We start from the raw sequence: 18,967 nt of genomic DNA on the forward strand, positions 1-18,967 counted from the left end.
CATATACATATATCCCCATATCTCCTCCCTCTTGCATCTTCCTCCCACCCTCCCTATCCCACCCCTCTAGGTGGCCGCAAAGCACCGAGCTGATCTCCCTGTGCTATGCGGCTGCTTCCCACTAGCTATCTATTTTACATTTGGTAGTGTATATATGTCTGTGCCACTCTCTCACTTCGTCCCAGCTTACCCTTCCCACTCCCGGTGTCCTCATGTTCATGTTTTTGATCAATAGAAATATGTGTGTGTGTTTTTTTAAGTAAAAGAATGTGATTGTGTAAAAGGACTGGTAGGGAACATTAAAGTATTTTTAAGCATGATGTCTGAATAAATTTTGAGAGACATATTTTTAATATTTAAGATATTTTTATATGTAAATACTTAAAAATACTTTAAGAAACTGGGTCTGAAATCCCTAATAATATCAATCATATTGGGAGAAGAAGAGTAGGGTTAATAAATGCTCTTTTATTCTTGACACTGATAATTATGTTTACATTTAAAAAATTGAATTGAGACTGTATACTTTCTAAATCATTAGCAAAAACTAATCAAAGAAAATTTCTGTGTAGCAAAGGAAACAACAAAGAAGAAAACAAAGCAGAGAGCACAAAAACAGATAATACAAGACCAAACATACTCATTATTATAATAAAGGTAAATAGATTAAATGTCCGTACTACAAGGCTCAGATTGGCTTTTTTTAAATATCCAGATATCAAAAAGTAACTTGGAGATGTTAAAAGACAAATGAAAGGCAAAAATTGAAGCAAATACAATTTAACAGAAAGTGTAAGTTGTAGTATTAAAATTGTTTAACTTGTTAGGAGTTAGTATACTGATTTTTACTTGAAGAAATTTAAGTGCAACTGCATTTAATTTCACTGAACATTGTTACTGAGTTATTGATGAAGCAAAATTGTTCAGGCCTATCATTGTAGTAAACATGTAAATACTCTCTGGAGGTTATAGTATATTAGCTTTTGGGTTAGTGCATAAATGTGTGGAGGAATAAGAAAGTCTAGTAAAGAGCAGCAGAATATACCCAAGTTTCTGAGGAAAGAAAGTCAGACACAGGCGATTATTGCCTATCTTCAACATGTGCCTTCCTAATTCTGAATGCCTTGAAATGAGAGCCACACTGGTCAGAATTCTAGAGCTAAGCAATTGTTAACAAATTCTCAATGGTCTGTTTCTATTGTGAAGAGTCAAACTGAGGACAGGAGAAGAGAATGACTCTAATGTTAACTTTGGAGAGTAAACAATAAATAATTGTTCATTCAATTTTTAGGTCTTGTCTCCCCATACAAATCATTTTCTCTTTCTATTTATCTCTTTTTTTCATCTCAGCACTCTTATGAAAGTTATTCAGGTTTGTCCTTCATATCTATTATTTAAATTGCTGAAGTTATGATCATTACTACCTTTAATATTTATTGAAATTCTACTCTTGCATTTTTTTGCAGTTCCACTGTCTCCCTTATCATGATTACTTTCATTGTGGACTTCTGCTTCCTTGCATTATATTAAGAATGCAAATTAGCTTTTTAAATTTCTTTCTGGTTTCTATATTAAATCTTTTTTAGAAATATGCCTTTTCTCTTTACTTCAGAATGATAGTCCCTTCTACGATCCTAGAGTATTCTTCCGTAGTTCTTTTTTTCCCCTGATTATCCATCATGGAAGGAATATTTAGATGCATTCTGTATATCAACAGACAAGATACATAGTTCACTATGGTCCTGTTTACTTGGGTTTGTTTGCCATATAGCATCCCAAGAAATATCAGGAAAGAACGTTCATGCTCTTGTATCTAAGTTAGGAGTCAGCACAGTAGCATGTATTATAAGTCTAGAGGAAAAAAAATGTTGTCTCATAGGCCTCATCACCATAAGTCATTTCTAGGCCAAAAGCTCAAATACCAGACTTTCAGTTTTAAAAATCAGACACCTGTTTACCCTGTTCTTGAGTGTGATTAGCCTCATCTCAGGTCCATAACTGGGGAACACATTGATATACACAATTCCTATCCAAGTAACTCACCATTAGCAATCATTCATCAAATGCAACATGAATGGTTTATCATAAGCCTATACCCACATTGTCTCTTTCTCTGACATTAACCAGAAGATGAAGGAAAATGCATTGCCCCAATATGTCCTCTTACTGGGATCTTTAATCTGTATCCACATTGTGACTCCATAATGCTTTGCATCACTCAAGTCCTATTGCCTTCTGCCATGTTATAAAAGCACAAGTACTAGGTAGGGGCTGAGAAAAAAAGATATCCAGCTTTGTGCACCTCAGGAGGCAGCAACTGGTAAACGAACTGCTGGGAAGCATGCAGCACAATTGGATCTCTCATGTATACGTTACTGGTGGGAATATAAAATGGTACTGTCACTCTGGAAAACAGCCTAGCAGTTTCTTATAAAATTAAATATATACTTACCATATAAACCGGCAATCACGCTCCTGGACATTTGTCCTAAAGAAGTGAAAACATGTTTACAAAAAAACCTGTACATGAATGTTCATAGCAGCTTTATTTGTAATAACCAAAAACTGGAAATGTACTTCCAATGTACAATCCAAATGTACTTCAAAGAATGAATGGATAAACAATCTGTGATACATCTATACAATGGAATACTACTTGACAGTAAAAAGGACTGATCTATTAATGTATATTCAAAAGCTAGGATGACTCTTGAGGGCATTATGCCAAGTAAAAAGTAAAAGCCAATCTCAAAAGGTTATATACTGTAGAATTTCATTTATATAACATTCTCTAAGTGACAAAGTTACAGTGATGGAGAACAAATCAGTGGTTGCCAGAGGTTGGGGCTGGGAATAGGGTAAGGTTTGACTTGTGAGAAGTAAAACAAAGGAGCTCCTTAATGGTGATGGAACAGTTTTGCATTCTTTACATAAATCTCCATATGATAAATTTTTATGCAACTGTATACAACATACACACATACAAGTGCGTATAAAACACATGTATATGAGAATGTGTGTAAAAACTGGTGAAATCCAAATAAGGTCTACACCTGAATTCATGGTATTATACCAGAGTCAGTTTGCCGTGTTTGACGAAGTATTCTGGTTATATAAGGTATTATCATTGGGGTAAGCTTGTTGAAAGGTTTAATGGAAACCCTTTGTATTATTTTTGAAACTTTTCATGAGTCTATTTCAAAATTTTTAAATTAGGTTTTAAAAAAAGCAACAAGTAGGCAACAGAGCGATGTCCACCCAATTTTTGTAATTCGTATAGACCAGTAGTTTTCAAACCTGGGAGATCATCAGATCATGTAAAGTGCTTTACAAAAAAAGTATTCACTTCTGGACAACTCCCCCTGCCCCCATCCCCAACACCAGACCTATGACTCAGGATCTCTAGAAATGGAGCCAAGGAATCTGTATTTGCAGAAAATTGGCCAGTGTTGGAAAACAGTGTTACAGAGCCTGGTTTCTGAGGCAGGGGTAGGTTTATTCTGTATGAGCCCTGGATTGTGATTCTCAATTCTGCTTTAGTCTTGTTAGTTTGAAAATCCTTCTGAATTTTGGCAATAGTTTAACCAATAGTTTAATTCATTGGCAATAGTTTAATTCATTTTGGATTTTAACATTGTTAAGAGTTTTTACCTTTTTCAGAGTGTTTATAGCCATTTCAATGGGAAGTGTCTTGAGGCTGTGTCTTTAGCTACTAATCAGTTGGCAGTTTAAACCAGAAGCAGGGCAGTAGTACTTCTTTGGGTTTTTTTCTGCGTTACGCGGGCCTCTCACTGTTGTGGCCTCTCCCGCTGCGGAGCACAGGCTCCGGACGCACAGGCTCAGCGGCCATGGCTCACGGGCCCAGCCACTCCGCGGCATGTGGGATCTTCCCGGACCGGGGCACGAACCCGTGTCCCCTGCATCGGCAGGCGGACTCAACCACTGCGCCACCAGGGAAGCCCAGTAGTACTTTTATAGATGGTCCCTGTCTTTGCCTTATCTACATGTGAATGGTGACTTGCTTCCAGCTTTCCCCAGTTAGGCTACAGAGTTCTACTTTACTTGATTAGATTTTCACATTGATGTGGCATCAACATAAATCATGTTTCCCCCAAGATTGGCTAGTGAGTGGAAGACAGCCAAGGCACACCACAGTGAAGACATCAGTTAGGAAAATTACATCCAAAACCTGAAAGTGGCTGTCACTGAAGTTTTTGTTTATGAAAATTGGAAAAGCCCTCCCCTCTCAGCCGCTGACATCCCTGATTTATTGTTTCTTCACTGAAAATTATCCAAAGATGTTTTCAGACATTAGCTGGTGAAAGCCAAATTTACTGAAGGTGGAGGAAAATGTAAAGAACCATTATATTTGTGAATTTCTCAGTCAGACATGGCAACCTTTTAATAGCTAGAGTTGACCAGATTCTTTTTGTGCATGTAAAAAAAAAAAAATCATTTGAGGAGCTATAATATGACCCATAGTGCTAGAAGGGACAGATATCTAATGCTGTGGTGCAAAGAATTCTGGCCCAATAATCAGGACAATTGAGTGTTTACCCTGACTCTGCCACTAACTAAAACTGTATTCTTAGTTGATTGCTTAACTGCTCTGGGTCTTGATTTCCTTATCTGTAAAATTTGGGGGCAGACGTTAGATCCAAATCTACTTATATGATGTGTTGTTTCAAATTTTTAATTTTGAATTTTAAAAACCGATTTTTTAAAATTTCAAGTTGTGTTTCTAAATAAAATAAGAAAAGCTATTTCATGCTAGTAAGTGCAAGTATTTTTCAAAACTAAATGTCACCATGATAATCTCAAATCCTAATAAATACAGAATCAAATTGAATTAAACACATTTCCTCTTTTTAAATATCAGTTTTTAAAAGACTAAGAATATTTTTAGGTACATTATAAGGAGTTTGATCAATGAATGCAACTACAAGTTTAAGATCATATTTCAGACTTATTTGCAAGATTATAATCATTTTTATAGTCTATATATTTTTATTTTTTCAGTATTTCTCATGTTTTCTGCCTTTAACAAATAATCTATTATGGGCAAAAATTAAGCAATATATGAGTGTATTAGTCAGACTTCTCCAGAGAAACAGAACCAGTAAGGTGTATGTGTATGTATGTGTATATACTTATTTACTTACTTATTATAATGAATTAGCTCATGTGATTATGGAAGCTGGCAAGTGTCCCAAGATCTGCAGTCAGCAAGCTGGAGACACAGGTATAGTTCCATAAGATGCTAACAGGCTTGAGACCCAAAAAGCTGATGTTTTCATTTCAGTCCAAAGGCCAGAAAAGACTGATGTCCCAGCTCAAGGCAGGTAGACAGGAGTTTCCTCTTATTTGCAGGAGGGTCAGCCTTTTTTGTTCTATTCAGTTCCTCACCTGACTGGATAGGGGCCACTCACATTAGGGAGAGCAATCTGCCTTACTAAGTCTGTCGATTAAATGTTGATATTTATCCAGAAATACTCCCACAGACAAACCCAGAGTAATGTTTGACCATATGTCTGATGCAGTCAAGTTGACACATAAAATTAACCATCATAATGAGTAAAAATGAAGACATTTTCAAATTTTATGATGGTAAAAATACATACACACACACACTCAGATATCACAGAACCTAGCTGCGTTCAGCTGAGGGGAAAACCAGCCAAGTGACTGGATCATGAACACAATCTTCTGAATTCCTTCTGCTGCTACTCATGACTTACTCTACACCCACTTAGAGGATCTCAAGCAATACAGATTTAAAGGAAGAAAGTTTACAGATGAGCTTACTTACAAAACAGAAATAGAGTTACAGATGTAGAAAACAAACTTATGGTTACCAGAGGGGAGAGCGGGATGGTGGGGAAGGGATAAACTGGGAGACTGGGATTGACAAATACACACTACTATATCTAAAATAGATAACTAATAAGAACCTGCTGTATAGCACAGGGAACTCTTCTCAATACTCTATAATGACCTATATGGGAAAAGAATCTTAAAAAGAGTGGATATATGTATGTGTATAACTGATACACTTTGCTGTACAGCAGAAACTAACACAGCATTGTAAATCAACTATACTCCAATAAAATTTTTTTCAAAAAACAAACAATTCACATCTACTTCTTAATAAATTCTACCTGTGAAGAAAAAAATAAAGGAGGAAAGTTTTATTCCTTTTATTGACATTTTAAAGTAAAGGTTATTGTAGAACACAAAAAGCTATAAATCATAATTATGCAACTTGATGTGTTTTTGCAAAGTGAATGAGCACATGAAACCCAGATAAAAAAAAGAAAACATTACTAACATACCCTGAAGTTCCCATTATACCTACTCCCAGTCCCTAATACGTCCCATCCGATAGTAATCACTCTGCTTATTTCTATCAGCATTGAATAGTCTGGCCTGTTTATGAGATTCATCTAAACTGTTGCGTGAAGCAATAGTTCATTTTCTCATCGCTGTAAAGCATTCCATTATACAAATATGCCACAATTTATTCATTCCTGTTTGATTGTTGATGGACATTAGGGATATTTCTTGGTTGGGGTTTTTACGAAGAGTGCTGCCTTGAATAGTCTTGTAGATGCATTTTGATGTGCCCATTTCTGTTAGAAATATACCTAGGGTTGGAATTGCTGGTCATATGTTAGGATATATATGTCAGCTTTAGTAGATACCACTAGTTTTTCAAAGTGATTGTAATCAGTTTACACTAAGAGTGATGATAGTTCAACTTGCTCCCACATCTTCAGCAACACATGGTATTGTATTCTTTCTAATTTTAGCCATTCTGGTGGGTGTGTACTGCTATTTCATTGTGAGTTTATTTTGTATAATATTATAATATATTGTATAACATGATAATTTGTATTGTTTCCCTAATACTAATGATATCGAGCAACCTCTTCATATGTTAATTAGCCATTTTGATATCTTCTTTTGTGGAGTGCTAGTTCAACTATTTTGCCCAATTTTCTGTTGGATTTCCTTTCTTATAATGGCCTTTTGGGGTTTTGATATCAAGGTTATGCCAATCTACTAAAAATAGTTGGGAAGTTTTCCCTCATTTTCTTTCCTAAGAAGAATTTGTGTAAGATTAGTATTATTTATTTTTTTCCTTCAGTGTTATAAAGATTTCACCAGTGAAATCATATGGACCAGGAAATTTCTTTCTGAGAAGAAACTTATTATAGACTCAACTTCTTTAATACACAAGTGACTAGTCAGATCTTCTATTTATTCTTATGTCAGTTTTGGAAAATTGTGTTTTTCTAGGAATTTGTCTGTTTCATCTAAATTTCCTAATGTATTGGCATAAGGTTGTTCATAATATTCTCTCATTATATTTTTAATATCTGTAGGATCTCTAGTTATATTCCCCTTTTCATTCTGAGTATTGGTAATTTGTGCCTTCTCTCTATTCTTCTTGATAATTGTTGATGCAGAGTTTTGTCATTTTTAGTAGTCTTTTCAAAGAGCCATTTTTGACTTTATTGATTCCACTTTTCATATGTATTCTACTTCTCTTATTCTGCTATGAGCAGTACAAGCAGCAGCAGTTTGCTATTCTTTAACTTCTTGAGATGCATATTTAGATCTATCTTCTTTCTTTTTCAGTTTTTCTTCTTTTTTAAGGTATTCATTTAGGGCAATAAAGTTCCCTTGAGACACCTTTGTCCCAGAGATCTTGGTACATAATATTTTCATTAACATTTAGCCCAAAATATTTTCTAATTTCCGTTTTTATTGCTTCTTTGACACATGAGTTATTTAGTAGGGCATTATTTTCCATTTTTAGATTTCCTAGCTGTCTTTTTGTTGTTGATTTCTACCTTGATTCTACTGTGGTCAGAGAACATAATAGAATGACTTCTAGTCCTATGAAATTTGTTGAGACCTGACATTTGGTTCAGTGTTTGATCAATGTTGGTAAATATTCTACATGCCCTTTAAAAATGTGTGTGTGTTTACAGTTACTGGCTGCAGTGTTCTATAAACATCAATTATATCAAATTTGTTCATCATAATGGGTAAATCTTCTATATTTCTACTGATTTTTTTATTTTATTCTAATTTTTCTGCCAGTTCTTGAGAGTTTTGTGCACCTCTCCAGTTATTATTGTGGATTTATTTCTTTTAGTCCTTTCCATTTTTCCTTCAGGTATATTGAAGCATATATTACTGGGGACATATAAATTTAAGATTGTTGCATCTTCTTGTTAGATTGACTTTTAACATTGTAATATGTCCCCCTGTATCTCTAATAATGCGCTTTGCCTTAAAGTCTACTTTGTCTGATATTAACATAGGCACATCAGCTTTCTTTTTGGCTAGTATTTGCATGGTACATATTTTTTCATCAGTTTACTTTCAACTTTTCAAGATTATGTTTAAGGTGTGCTTTAGTAAGTGGCATGTAGAATGTTTGTTCTAACAAATTTTGCTTTTTAATTGGAGTATTTTGTTAATTTGCATTTCAATTAATTAGTGATATATTGGGATTTATACATAGCATTTTACTTCTTGTTTTCTCTTTTTGCCCTCTCTTGGTTTTTTTTTTTCATGTTTTCCTTCTTTCTTGCCTTTTAAAGCTTAATTATATTTTATTATTCTACTTTTTTTCTCTATTAGCTTGTTTGTTATAGTCTCTAAGTGGTTCCTCTAAACACTACAACAGGTACCTTTGACTTATTAAGAGTCTGATATAACTTAAACCCCACAAAAATGCTAGAACTTAAAACTCCATTCCTCCAGTAAACTCCATTTACTCCATTCCTACTTTTTTATTTTTGCTATCATTTTAACTTCACAAATATTTTAAACCCAAAGGAACATTAGTATTATTACTGATAACATTTGTTTATATGTATCTACGTATTTAACCTTTTGTTTCTTTGCACATTCTTTTTAATATATCTTTTAGTGTAGGTCTGCTGATAATAAATTATCTCAGCTTTCGTTTGTCTTGAAATGTTTTTTTTTGTGGGGGGGGGTTGCCTTCATTACTCAAGAATATTTTTACTGGGTAACGAATTTTAAGTTGCCAGTTATTTTCTTTTAACATGTCAATGTGCAGTTCCATTGTTTGCTGATTTCCATCATGTTTCTTGATGGAGTCAAGTGTAAGTCTTGTAGCTACTCCTTTGAAGATTTGTCTTTGGTTTTGGCAATTTTACTCTAACGTGCATGGTGGGGTTTCCTTTGTGTTTTTCCTCTATGGAGTTTAAAGTGCCTCTTGAATCTGTAACTAGGTGTCTTTTATAAGTTTATAAATTTCGCAGCTATTATCTCTTCAAATTTTCCTTCCCCCATTCTCTAGCTCCTGCTTTTTAGGACTCCAGAGACTCATATTTTGGCTCTTTTCACTGTGTCCCATATGTTCTATCTTTTAGCTTCAATCTATGAATTTGCTTCAATCTAGATATTTTGTACTGACTACTATTCCAATTTATTAATCTTCTCTTCATCTATATACAATCTGTTCTTCAATCCACTACTATATTCTTAATTTTAGTTATTTTTCAATGCTAGAATTTCTTCTTTTTTAAATATTTCAATTGTATGGTGAAATTCTGCATTTTCTCCTCTATTTTATTGTACATGTTAGTCACAGTTATTTTAAAGCCCATTTCTGATTTTGTTCACCTGTAGGACTGTTTCTATTGTCTAGTTTTCTCTTACTCCTGTTTTTGGCATATCTAAATTTTTATTGAATCCCAGCCATTGTGAGTGAAAAAATGTTAGTGGTTCTGGATGATGATATTCTACTCCAGAGATTCATCTTGTCTTTTGGTAGGTATCTAGAGTGTGGGGGACATCACCATGATCCATTCACAAACTTTGCAGACTTGTGTCTGGGATGCAGTTTTTATGAGGTTCAGCCTACACTTTGTTCATATCTACCATTATAGGTATTGCTCTTTGTGTCCCAACTGAGAGCCTAGGACATTTTAGTCAGGCCTCTCCTAGGCGGGACCTAAACTCTAATTTTTATTTCCTCAGCACCAAGAGTCTGTAGAAAACTCTTTTCTACTTCTCAGCCATTATCTGTTTGGCTTCTCAGCCCCCTGCCTTCTACAGCTTAGCATCAGCACATGCCAGTAGGTTCACTTTTCTGTCCCTCGCTTCCCTCTGCCATCTTGATTACTTAAATTCTTTCCCCCTTGGTAGCACCAGACTTCAGTTTTCATCTTTCCAGCCCTGTGAGTTTGCCGGAAGTTCTCCTGGCTTCTCTGCCTTTCTCCCAACACCAAGAACCTGGTATACAGAATTTTGGATTCATCTCAAAAAACTTCTTTTTCTTCCAAATCTTGTCGTCTGGATGCCTCAGTAGTTAGCTGATGCTTTTTTTTTTTTTTTTTAAATTTAGCTTCTGGCTTTTCTAATTGTTTTTGGCAGAAGTGTTGGGTCTGCTTCAAGTTACTTCATTATACTCAAAAACCTGTTTATTGATTTAAAATAGAAATTCTTAGTGATGCCATTACCACCTTGAACATTTGAAGCCTCAGGGGTTCCCAGCCATGTCTCTGACTAAATGATTTCTGAGGTATATTTAATTTTAACTTCCAATGATTCTTTCATGTAAACGTCATGGACTTTAATGGTGTATGGGAAATGGTCATTTCTTTTTGCTTAATTCTAACATCTGTTTTATCTTGGGGTACTTTATTAGAAAAAGGGTTATGAGCACAAGACATGTGAATAGAAAGGAAAAATAGTGAGTTTCCATGGTTGAAACATATTTGAATTAATTTGTGAACCAGTCATAGGCAATGAAGGCTCCCCAAAAAAGATTATGGGATGTAATAGGGAAATAAAAGTACAAAAAGGAATGTCAGGATATGTTCTTTGATTCTATCTCATAAAAAATTGCTGTGTTCTCATGCCATTTTTTTAAAGTACTGAAAGGAGAAAATAGCAAAATTGAACTAGAATGACAAGATGAAATTAATGATGACCAGAGGTTGTAATGACTAGGACCCTATGCAGATTAAGTACTTGATACATGCTTGCTATGAGACTAATGAAAAATGTACGTTTAGGAAGCATTGCTTGGCTCAGTAAAGCAGGGTTTTGTTGTTGTTGTCGTCATTGTTGTTGATAATGATGTTGTTCCCCAGTCATCTGTTTCTCGATGACTTAGTACCTTTAGGAAAATTATCTGTTTCGCTAGTTCACTAATGTTGATCCAGAGGGAAAGGGTAAGTTTAGCTTAGCTAAACTTCCTTTGTCATCAGAACTTTAAGAGGAATAAAAAATGGCTTCCAGGGCTTCCCTGATGGCGCAGTGGTTGAGAGTCCGCCTGACGATGCAGGGGACACGGGTTCGTGCCCCGGTCCGGGAAGATCCCACATGCCGCAGAGCGGCTGGGCCCATGAGCCCTGGCCACTGAGCCTGCGCGTCCGAAGCCTGTGGTCCGCAACAGGAGAGGCCACAACAGTGAGAGGCCCGCGTACCGCAAAAAAAAAAAAAAAAAAAAAAAAAAAAAAAATGGCTTCCAGCTCAGAATTATATTTTATCATATACAAAAAGCAATTCTTTAGCATTTGAACCCTAATATAATTTTTGTGTGGATCAAGGTCAGATTTTCTAAGCCACCAGGTCCCTTACTGTAGCCTTCTTGACTCTGATCTAAAGGACTGGGTCAGATTATCCCTGAGGGGAATCTAAAAATGTGACTTTGTGACTCCAGAAAGTTTGGCAGAGGAATAATTAACTAAAGGAACAGATCTTAACACTGGTAATAGGCCTATGACTTCTTCACTTCTGAGAATATCTAGACTCTGTTCTACTTCCAGGTCAGTCCTGATTCAGGTATAAAAGAAGGAAAGAGAGGGATTTCCCTGTCAGTCCAGTGGTTAAGACTCTGTGCTTCCACTGCAGGGGGCACAGGTTCGATCCCTGGTCAGGGTGGGAAAGCTGTGGGGATTGAAATGAAAGTCCTTTTCATATCGTGGAGCAACTATTAGTATGATTTCCCTACAAAGTAAATGTGGCTCTGCTTCTGCCTTTAATCTTAGTAATTGAACTGAATCCAGTTCAATTTGATATATCCTGAGGCTTACTTTGGAACAAACCCAGAGCTCTGGGTCCCTCCCACCCCCATCGCACAACTTTAATCCCCTAAAGCTAAACTTGTACCCCTGAGCCGCTTGGGCATTAAAATACAAATTGCCTGGATGTTCACCTTATGGCAGTTGATTTACAAAGTCACAACACATTTCCTTCGTATCTCTCCTTTTACTCTTGACGTACTTAGGATCCCGCACAGGATCCTGAATCAGTTATATACCAGGAAAAGTGCTTGATATTGTCATAAATATTATCTTTTATATCTTGAAAATAATCTTGTGAGGTAGCAAATATTATTCTACTTACAGAGGTGAGAAAACAAATACTCAAGGTGCTCTCAAGCAGTATCTTACTGTTATGAAGTAACAATCTTAAATTCGGGCTCCAGTGTTCCAACGTCAAGTTCAGTGCTCTTTTTAGAAACACAAAGGATATCAGTAAATACTTGGTTGATTGTTGACTGAGAAGGAACAATTTTCCTAAAATAAAAGGCAGACTTCAAATGACTTCCTTGCTTCAGTTTAACACTCATTACCTCCTTTTGAATGCCAGCCAAGGGAAATGATTAGTTTGATTATTGCCATTTATAAATGGGAAAGTTGAGACCAAATAAGCTTTATTGAAGGCCTCAACTTTCAGTTGTCATTCTACATTTCTCAGTAAGGAAAGCTGAGATGTGTGGCGGTTGTCACCTTGTTTGAAGGTGAGATGGAGTGTTTCAGTGATGAAGAGAGTCTGATATGATGACTAGGATTTCTGGGTGAATACAGAGTGAGAGAGGGGGCAGATATCATTTCTGCCCCCTTAAAACATGTTCTGCACCGAAAATAATTTTTTCCAATCTGAGGCATTGTAGTGCAACATTTATTAAACATTTAGGATGAGCTAGGTATTGTGGGGGGGTATAATATAAACAAGCCGAAGCTCTGGTCTTCAAGAGATAGTCATTTAATGGAAAAAAAAAAAGTTCTGACATGATCATTCGCATAGTTCTGAGTTAATTAAGTTTGAGGAAATGATTTGCCACTTACAAATACCTACTTTCTAATTCCTACCAACACCAAGTCTTAGTAGCTTTTAAGCTGTGTTGCGTGGCAGCTAATGGTTCTGTTGAGCTCCCTTGGGTGTGATTCTGTGCTGTGATGGTAGAAGTTGGGGAAATGGGAGAGGTGGACAGGCTGAGCTGATAGTTTCCTGGGTGGTTTACCCTGAATTTGCCTAAGCAGCTTTGATATTATATGTTTTGTATTTTGGGCTTCTTCGTAAGGTTCATTTGGGAGAAGTAAACAGGCTCTGCAACTAGAAACTTTAAATCATATTGCTGTGCAACAATAACAAAACATTCAGGCTCTCTGGTGGGGCACTCATCTAAATTCTTTGTGGTCCTGCAGCAACCAGAAATTACTTCCCTCATTTGAAAAGCAGTATTGAGATAATCCGCGGTTAAGTTTTGAGAGTGAAAAGGGTTGTTTCACCGCCCACTTATTTGCCAAGAAAGGATCCTCTGAAGAGGGAATGAGTGAACATTATAGAAATTGTCCTTTCATTTTGTCAAAAGGGATTGACAAGATAGATCAAGCTGTAAGAAAGCAGATGCAGCCCAGCCAAGTGGGATCTAAATGCCAGGGAAGACTTCTCTTAAACAATTTGAGGCAAAGTACCATGCAACTAATAATTGTTTCAAGGGGAATAAATGGCCAAGAATGAAATATGCTAGTGGGGTCTCTACTTATTTTTTGTCTGTCCAAGACAGTTCATAGTATGAACAATAAACACTAAGCAGTTCAGTCATTTAGGTAGTTTGAAAAGATAAAAGAATTAAAACAAAACAAACAAAAAATGGCTAAGTTCTGTGAAATGGAAAACGAGATTTCCATGCAGATGACTGATGAGTTATGCATAAATCATTCCTGAGCAAAAGCTTTGGGGCCACTTGTTTTTGGTTTGGTTTGGTTTGGTTTTTAAGTGGGAAAATGGGTCAGTTGGTCTTATAAAACATTCCCACAAAACTTGTCATTCTGACATGTGGTAAAATATAGGCAGCAGAGATAAGAAAAATCACATCTGAAATGACCCCTCTCATTGATGTTACCTGGGCTCCTTCAACCTGATTTGTAAGAAAAAGAGCGCTTGTCTGTAGAAAACATTCATCCCTCTCAAAACTTCCTTTTCTGTTCCTACTCACTGAGGAAGCAAAAGGAAATCGGCATCTGTCCCAGTTGCCTCCAATGCAGAATCAAGCTTCCACTGTTGTGATCACTTAAGAATGAAAATACAAGGCTGCTTTTGACCCAGTTTTGTTTCTGGCAGTGATGTAATCATTAAGGAAATATCTAGAAACTCCTGTAAGGCTCCACCCCAAAAGTGCAGGGCCTTCCCCAACGAGCCAGAATCAGCTAAGATGGCCATCGGTAGCAAACGTCTCAAAACTCCAGAAGGCAGGAGCCATAGCTCTGCTTCCCTTTTCTACCCTCTCCCTTCCTTATCCCCCACTCCCTTCTACCTTCATAGCTACTAAGTGTTCCCTCTGGAATGTTTGAAGGTGAGGATTTAGGTTTGAGCAACCTGTTAAAAATATGAATTGTTACCATGAACTCAAAGTGGCCTTTCAGCTTTGCTGACAGAAATTTACTCCATGTAGACAACCCCCCACCCAAAAAAAAAAAATTAAGCAGGTAAGGTCATTTGGAGTTGAAACAAGCATGCAGTCGGTGTGTTTGAAAATGAAATTATAATTAACCTGCTGATGGCTGTGAGGTGTTACCTTGAACTCTGTGTGGCCTCTTGGCACAGCGGCTGAACTTGCTTTATTGAATACCCAGAGACCTGAACAGGTGAAATCAGGATACGTCCAGGGCCAATTGTACTTTTAGAAAGAAGGTTATGTCTCTTTTAGTGCCTGTTGTAAGAGAGTTGAGGATTAATTGAGCAGCACTAATCAGAAAATAAAGATGAGTTTTGACCATCCATGTCTATGTGAAACATAAAATTTGTTACAACTGCTGAGGAAAATGACTTGCCCACTTGGTGAATTGATTCCTGAAGTGATGAAAGATGACTAAGCCAGATAGTGGCCTAGGAAGATTATTGCAGTTTGGAAATCATATATTATCTACATGTTTAGGAAAACATTGTAATTACCAGCTGAGAGCTATGAAGTGTTGCTCGAAGTCCAAGTGGTCTGTTGACACATGGTTTGGACAACTTTATGGAACTATTCAAAATGAGGTAGGTAAAATTATACAGCAGTAACTTAGCATTGTTAATGACAAGGAGGGATGGTGAGTTCATTTATGGTGTTGAATGAATGAGTCAGAGATAAACTTTAACTCTCTCTTGTCCATGAAATATTATTTTAAAGGAAGTGTGCAGCTTACTGCCTTATATAATCAACAAAATTGAATAATGGTACTGCAGTTGTCAAGTATGTCCTAGGTTAAGGGAATACCATAAACAATTGATTTATTGACAGAGTTGGTTATAAGGTATACCTTGTCATGCGTTTAAACTGGCAAGAAATCCATGTCATCCCTTGTCACACTGAGTAAAAACGAACTGCAGTATTCTGTTACTTCTGTCTTCACACCTCTTCCCTCTCATTATACAATATCAGTGCATGGTAAAGTCACATTTTATAAAAGCAAAAATTTGGGGATCCTCCTTGTTTTGGCTGAGAGTACCTATTGTTAGACTAAACAAAGTGTTTGGTTCATTTTGTGCTTTTGACAGACTGGCTAGAATGAATGCTCTTGTTGGTTTATTAAACAAAGAATAATAATCCAAAATGGGGTTTTATTACTGGGTGGGATTACTCATTCATGGAATGATCTAATTGTTCACATCTCTTCCTAGTTTAAGCAATAAAGTATAGGTAACATGGAAGTTTTCCTATTTCAAAAGAAGTTTCAGTTAGGACACATATAAAAACACTCTTGGCCTTCCCAACTTTTTTTTTTTAGTAGGAGCCTGTGTTATATACACTTGTATTTCTTATAGTATACTTAAATGAAGAAGAAACTTCACAAGGTACAAACCAGTAATCCAGGCTCATCTCAACTTAATGCATTTCACTTGGTTGGTGATTAAGGTTCAACATTGCTGACAGACCAGAGGGATCTATCTTTTTGAAAGAAAATGCTTTGTATTTGCCCAGCGTGTTTAATCTCAATCCAGTGCACAAACTTAGAAAGAGACTAAACCCTCTACCATAGTTTCAGGTATGATCGTGTCAGCTCAGTGTCAGCAGAGGTTGACTGCCTCACTGTCCACAGTGATTGACTGCCTAGTCCCACTTTGGGGTGCCATATAGATTTTGATGGACTTTGGTGTAACTTGAAATACCTGCCTAAATGTATAAGGCCTCAGATAATTTTATTCCTCTTGTTTTCCCCAACAGTCTGATAGGTGTTCTCCAGTTCACAGGTACATCATGTTTCTATCCTCTATTTAGAAGCATCACACTTTATTTGTGCTATTTCTGCAATCTGGGATGCTCACCCTATCCTAGCTTCAACTGTATCTGTCTGCCTGCCTTCTCTGTGAAGCCTTTCCTTAGCATCCCATTCCAGCCTCTGAACTCTTATATTGATTTTCTATAGCACTCATAATGGTGGCAGATACATGACATAACTTATGCAAGTATCCACACTAATATCAGCACTTATAAACTTTATCGTAGTTATTTTACATATTTGTCTCAATGACTCCTCTGCTTTTGCATGTTAGCCCCTCCCTTCCAATTATTGCCAAAGTGACCTTTCTAAAATACAAATTTGATTGATCATTCTTCTGGATCTGCCCATCACCTGCAGGGAAGAAAGAGAAAGCCCTTGCATATAACTATCTTTTTAGGCCAGCTCCTACCTGCCTTTCCAGCTGTGTCTCCTACCACTCCCTTGGTATACCGCACAAAATTTGTTGCCGTTCACCCAACATGACGTAGCAAAGTGTCTTCCTTTTAGCTAGGCACTTATATCCCTGGCAAACATTTACTCAACTTTTAAGACTCAGATGTTTCCTCCCCTTGGAAACCTTCCCTGACGCTCCCAGGCAGGGACTGGCCTGCTCTTTGCACCTCCTTAACACCTTACACAATGCTCTGATACAGCGTATCTTACTATACTGTATTTATTTTCCTATATGTCTCCTCTACTAGCTGTGCACTGTTTAATTAAGATAGAAACTGTTGCCTTCCTCGTTTTTATATCCTTACCTTGGTTCCTGGCACATAGCAGCTGTTCAGTAAATGTTTGTCAAATGAATGAATGAATGAACAAATGAACTTTTTTAAATGAAAATTTTTTAAAAGCCAAGTAATCTCCAATGAGAGAGATGCTTTAAAGTAAAGTTATTTTATATCTATAAATGTCCTTCTTTTATGTCAATATATGAACTACTTGCTAAGGGGCCTGGGTACACACGCTCTATTGTATTTCAGCAGAGAATCCAGTTCCTTGAAATGTGTCTTGACCATGAATACTTTGATTGGAGAAAGTCTTCTAGTTTGAGTGCAAGTGATTATTACCATTGTTGTTGATCACACCTAGATTGCAAAGTAGGTCAGATAGGTGTAAGCACAATTTGACTGTAACAAGAAGGGTAGAGTCTTTAGTCGCATCTTTTACCTTCTGTTTAATGCAATGTGAGCTTCAGAAAATGAACACTGATCCTTAGTGTTTTGCAATATTTTCAGCCAAGACCTTAACAGGAGGGAATTAGTCAATATTCCCACCTGCTTTATAATTATTCTCCAGTAAGACCCAAGCAATGGCCAATTCTATCCAAAATTAGCATAAAAGAAGAATGCCACTAACATCCTATTCAGGGCCAACCACAGGGCTTCTCCATCAGCCAACCCTCAGCCCCCAGAACTGAAAGCACAAACTTGAAATTTGATCTTGTGTTTCTTTTTCTGTCACTGAGACTTAGTTCTACCCGCCAGGGCTCTCTAAGCAGGTAAGAGAAGCAGCTTAGGAATAAATAGTGAGAGCCGCCATTTTACAGAAGAGTAAAACAAGGCATGCCAAGGTCATGTAGTTTGTGAAATGATGATGGGAAGGTTCAGGTACAGGTCAGTGCAGTGCTGAGGAAAGCACCCAGGTATCCTTGACAGATACCTTGGCTAAACACCCAACACTTCCACCCTGGGCAGTTTAACTTGTGCCAGTGATCCCACAGATTTTCTGAATGAATTACCGTAATTGGATTTAATTAAGGGGGGGATGTTTCCTGTACACACCAAACAAGCTGCACACTGGATTGTTTTGCCTAGATGACAGGGAAGAAGAAACCCAACAGGAAATATATCTTTGCAAATTAGAAAAGTTGATACGCTAAGTCCTGCAAACATTGGGCACTTATCCAAAGTGAACTCCTAGTGACCCCCTGGCACCTTGGCTCACCTCACCATACTTCATAGCCAGAAGCATACCAGGTGGATTCCCGTTCTTACCTCCCTGATAAGGCAGCAGGACCTTGCCACACCCATACTCACGTCCAGTCTCCTTCCCTGCTTCCCCTGACCCCAGGTCTGTTAGAAATCAGGGTGATAATGCTATTGAGGTACAGGCTATAAACCATATCAGTATGTACGTAAGTAGAGGGAGGGGAAATGGGGAGGAAAAAGCACAAAAGGCAAACGGAGAGTTCAGCTTCACCTCTAGGTGACCTTGGCAGCATGTGGAGTAGAAGGGAAATTGCCAGGAACTTGCAGTCTTTTGTTGAGCATTGTTTTGACTTGGCTTTGCTACAGAGCAACTTTGGGGGACTGGGGCAAAAAATAGGTCATTGTGAACCGCAGGTGCAGTTTTGATCTTGAACTATAATCTGTTGCAGTATATGTGCAAACCCAGAAGTATTTATCAAGATGAAA

The 18,967-nt window shown here is 37.1% G+C and overlaps 1 protein-coding gene across 22 annotated transcripts in view; it reads left to right on the plus strand.

Annotated features, from left to right (window-relative positions):
* Window positions 1-18,967, plus strand: part of EXOC6B (exocyst complex component 6B) — a 703,642-nt gene that overhangs the window by 578,633 nt on the left and 106,042 nt on the right. For 4 of the 22 annotated variants that reach the window (XM_089922302.1, XM_089922305.1, XM_089922307.1 and 1 more), the window contains exon 22: window positions 1-18,967. This exon is cut by the window's left edge; it is cut by the window's right edge and continues 96,961 nt beyond it. The exons of the other annotated variants lie outside the window; for them this stretch is intronic. The gene's annotated coding sequence lies outside the window, so the exon portion shown is untranslated. 22 annotated transcript variants of the gene reach the window in all.

This window comes from Delphinapterus leucas, chromosome 13 (genome assembly GCF_059928025.1).
Source record: "Delphinapterus leucas isolate spDelLeu-1000000601 "Yukka" chromosome 13, BTC_Dleu_Yukka2, whole genome shotgun sequence".
NCBI classification, from domain to species: domain Eukaryota; kingdom Metazoa; phylum Chordata; class Mammalia; order Artiodactyla; family Monodontidae; genus Delphinapterus; species Delphinapterus leucas.